This window comes from Chiloscyllium plagiosum, chromosome 17 (genome assembly GCF_004010195.1).
Source record: "Chiloscyllium plagiosum isolate BGI_BamShark_2017 chromosome 17, ASM401019v2, whole genome shotgun sequence".
Lineage (NCBI taxonomy): Eukaryota > Metazoa > Chordata > Chondrichthyes > Orectolobiformes > Hemiscylliidae > Chiloscyllium > Chiloscyllium plagiosum.
Window position 1 is genome coordinate 19,135,223 of NC_057726.1, and position 5,041 is coordinate 19,140,263.

Sequence of the window (5,041 nt, forward strand, 5' to 3'; positions counted from 1 at the left end):
CCCCCCAAAAAATGTTTGAGAATCTAGGACATGGGGCACAGCCACAGAATTAGCAACTATTTTGACGGAGATGAACGGAATATTTTTTACATGAATCTTTGGAATTCTGTGTTCTAGAAAGTTGTGGATACTCCTCTGCCAATTGTATTTAAGGCTGAGATAGACAGATTGTGGTCTCATGGAATCAGGCATTATAGAAAGGGTGGGAAAGTGAAGTTAAAGCGGAAGGACAGAAATGATGGGCATATTGAATGTCCGAACAGATCCGAGGGGTCAAACCGTTTACATTTGCTCTAATTTTTTATGATCCCATTTTCTAATATGCCATCAAAAACAGTGATTTGTTACAGCAGTCCTGTGGTAGTCTGATTGCATGTGATGCTGGAAGTGTCATGTTATCTGACTCATTAAACACAGTGGGTTTTATATAACCGTATGTATACCACCGGGCATTCGGGATCCCCACTGGAGGGCTCTCTGCGTGGGGGTCCTCCCTCTCTTCTCGGGGATCTGGGGTGGAAGGTGTTGTTTGCAGCAGTCCCCTGCAACCGCAGATTGCGGTGGTTTACGGACTCAAAGCCAAACCGCTTGCTCTGCGATGCTGTGGAATCTGTGGACCATGTATGGGGTGTGGACGACTGCATTCCCATTTTAGTTTTCTTAAAGACCTTCTTTGATATTTTTGGTTGCAATTTAGCCCTACACTCCCAATCTTTGGGCAGTGAGTGCAGAGGGCAGGTCAGAGAACCTCCTCGTGGGTCTGCACCTGGGCCTGGCCCAGGTCTGGGCAGCAGGCTGTGGATGGGGTCGTTAGGGCCGATTGCCTGTTCCTCTTTCGTGGTTACGTTCGAGCCTGGGTGTCCCTGGAGAAGGAGCATGTGGTGTCCAACAATACCCTCGAGGTTTTCAGGGAGAGGTGGGCACCGCGGGATGTGAAGTATTTTATTCCCCCCTCCGACTCTATTTTGATTTAATCCCTGCTCTCCCTTTCATTTTTTTTAACCCTCAGCATTGCCTTGTCACTGGACACTCGGGGTGTTTTTCCTTTCTTTTGGTGATGGAATATAAATATAAATTTATGCACTTGTTGTTCTGTACGCACACGACATGGGTGCTGAGGAAAAATAAGCACTACCTCTGTTTAGTGGTAGTGTGAGGGTTTTTATTTAAACACTAGTGATTAGAATCACCTCAGTTGAGGACTGACTCCAAACTGGCTAGCCACAGCCAGTGTACTGAGCATTACTAAATAAAGGGTGACCTGATGATGAGTTACTGGCAGCTGTGCAGTTATTTCAGTACCCTACAGAAAGAAACATAACCATATGCAACAATTTGATTGTACTGATCCGATGAAATCTTGTGCAACACTCCATTGAGCTCAGTTTCATTCTGGTGTTACTCACCTGTTGCTGGTCCCACTTCAGTACTTTATCTCACATTGAGAAGGGCTCCTTGAAATGTAACTGTGTAAATGACAAACTGCTCCCCTGTCCTGAGAACTAAACCACAGGAGAAATCAGACAATGAAGTGGAAAACATGAAGTTAGCAAGGAAACTACCAGAATTTCCAAACACAGTGGAGTGTGATGGTGGACTATTAATTCCCCCCACTGTCATCTGACAGCTAATGCAAGTGAATAATCTCAGTGGATCTGCACAGTATCTCGTGGTGAATCTCAAACCAAGGTATGCGCAGGAGAATGACAGGTCTTTGAAGGTCAACACTGCAATGCATGCAGTGGGAGACATTTATAATACGCCACTGTTTCTGCAGCAGGGGTCTTCAGAAAGCCTTATGTCTGGCATAGCACATGCAACCTTTCTTTTGTGAACAGCCTAAAGAACTATGCTATCCAAATGGAAAAACAGAACTACCCTTATGACATCCCTAATGGGGGGCGGGGAGTGGGAAGGGGTGGAATAATGGCGCAATGATTAGCACTTCTGCCTCCTAGCACTAGGGGCTCGGGTTTGATTCCACCCTTGGGCGACTGTCTGTGTGGAGTTTGCATGTTCTCCCTATGTCTGCATGGGTTTCCTTCCAGTCCTTCAGTTTCATCCCACAGTCCAAAGGTGTGCGGGTTAGGCGGATTGGCCATGGTAAATTACCCATATTGTCCGGGAATGTGTAGGATTAGCCATGGATATGCGCTGTTACAGGGATAGGGTAGGGGGTGTGGGTCTGGGTGGGATGCTCTTCAGAAGGTTGGTGTGGATTTGATGCACTGAATGGCTTGTTTCCACTCTATAGATTCTATGATACTAACAACAGTGTGAGTCCATAATAACCACTCTGCACTGAACAGTGAGATGTCACCATCAATTACTGAGTTACAAAATGGATAGCAAAGGTAGTCACTTTCTTAGCTGAATATAACACGAAGACTTAAGCCTCCTCTGCCAGAATTACACAAAATATTTGAACAGTTTTCTGTTTCCTCAATGTTTAATGACCACCCATTCTTAGCTTCAAACACCTTCTCTGTAGATCTATCCAGGAACTAGAGAGTGTCTCCACCCTTATTGGAATGAAACCAGTATTGAACTTCAGTTACTGTAAGTCTAAACTCTTTCTCACAAGACCCTTGTCTTAGAGAAATCTATTTGCAGATACAACACAAACAAATCTAATACAGCATTTGATGGATAATAGTGCTCAAAGTAATATTTCATGGTAGGTATGTTTTTAATTTCGATGGATGAATATTCTGAAAAATTAAATGGGCAGAGTACAATCTAGGTTGATGTAATCTTATCTGTAATATTTTACCATCACTCAATTTACGTAGCAGATCATAAGTACTGGGAAAGTCATTGTTGGAGGGATGGATAGAAGTCCCTCATTTGCTTGACCTGAAGGCAATTGGCTCTATTCTCCTCAAATGTCAAAATTACTTAATGAGAGAGACTTCTCTGTCTCATCTCTCCAAAATTATTTTTTCTCTTGTAAAGTTCCACATATATTCTAGTCTTAGAAGTAACATGCTTCCTTATTTGGCTAATCTCTTAATGCATGGTCGTTCCTTCTCCAAATTAGAAGCTGACCAGCTGATGAAACAATGAGCCAGGGGGTTGTGATTTTTGTTGTTTCTGTTCTGGGATGCTTTATCACTTGACCCCCTGCCTTCAAGCAGTATTCCCTTTGCTATCACCAATTACCTTACACAAAATAAGCAAGAGTATTCGGTTTAATTCAAAGTAGGATTCATTTTATTGCTGTTTAATTTTGTTATTGTGTTGACTGCACGAGAGTTCATAACATTAGCTGTTGATTGATAAATAGTCCAGGTCAGCATTGGGAAGCTTGGGAATCCTAAGGTTTTCTATGTTACAATGGTGATGACACTTCAACAGTACCTCATCGGTTATAAAGTGCTTAGGATGTCAGGTGGTTGTGAACACTGCTTTTCAATCATCTTGTAACTGTAATTATTTTATTCATAAGAGATTCAACAAAACAACAATTTCGATGAAAATGTGATCAGCACCCATTGCATTGATGTGAAATGGATAAAAATACTATTTCTAGTTTGTCTTAAATTGGCAGTGTCAAATGAAGTTGCTGTACTTGGTTTCATTAGCAAACAATGCTTTCCTCATCCCAGCAATGGGTTGATGAAGTTTTACCCCAATCAACCTCCAAGTTGAAATTAACTTTCATTCCTTGCTAATCTTTCCAAGTCCTTTTTCCACTTCACTTTGAATGATTTGATTCATTTATCGTTCCGTGTATCTCAGAGACATAGAATCAGAGAGATGTACAGAATGGAAAAAGACCCTTCAGTCCAACTCGTCCATGCTGACCAGATATCCCAACCTAATCTAGTCCCACCTGCCAGCAACTGGCCCATATCCCTCCAAACTCTTCCTATCGTATGCTCACCCAAATGTCTTTTAAATGTTGCAACTGTAATAGCCTCCACCACTTCCTCTGGCAGCTCATTCCATACATGTACCACCCTCTGTGTGAAAATGTTGCCCCTTAGGTCTCTTTTATATCTTTCCCCTCTTACCATAAACCTAAGCCTTCTAGTTCTGGACTCCCCGACCCCAGGGAAAAGACTTTGTCTATTTATCCTATCCATGTCCCTCATGATTTTATAAACCTCTATAACGTCACCCCTCAGCCTCTGATGCTCCAGGAAAAACAGCCCCATCCTGTTCAGCCTCTCCCTGTAGCTCAAATCCTCCAACCCTGGCAACATCCTTGTTAATCTTTTCTGAATCCTTTCCAGTTTCACAATATATTTCCGATAGGAAGGAGACCAGAATTGTAGGTAGTAGTTCAACAGTGGCCTAACCAGTGTCCTGTACAGCCGGAACATAACCTCCCAGCTCCTGTACGCAATACTCTGACCAATAAAAGAAAGCATACCAAACGCCTTCTTCACTATCCTATCTACCTGCAACTCCACTTTCAAGGAGCTATGAACCTGCACTCTAAGTTCTCTTTGTACAGCAACACTCCCTAGGGTCTTACCATTAAGTGTACAAGTCCTGTTCAGATTTGCTTTCCCAAAATGCAGCACCTCCCATTTATCTAAATTAAACTCCATCTGCCACTTCTCAGCCCATTGGCCTGATTCTGTACTGCTGGGCCTTACTTGAGTCTGTGCTGCTGGGCCCCACTCGGATCTGTACTGCTGGGCCTTACTTGAGTCTGTACTGCTGGACCCCAATCGAGTCTGTACTACCTGGGCCTCACTTGAGTCTGTACTGCTGGGAGAAAGTGAGGACTGCAGATGCTGGAGATCAGAGCTGAAAATGTGTTGCTGGAAACTGGAAAAGCGCAGCAGGTTAGGCAGCATTCAAGGAACAGGAGAATCGACGTTTCGGGCATAAGCTCTATTCCTGAAGAAGGGCTTATGCCCGAAACGTCGGATTCTCCTGTTCCTTGGATGCTGCCTGACCTGCTGCACTTTTCCAGCAACACATTTTCAGCTCTGTACTGCTGGGCCCCACTCGAGTCTGTAATGCTGGGCCCACTCGAGTCTGTGCTACTAGGCCCCACTCAAGTCTGTACTGCTGGGCCTTACTT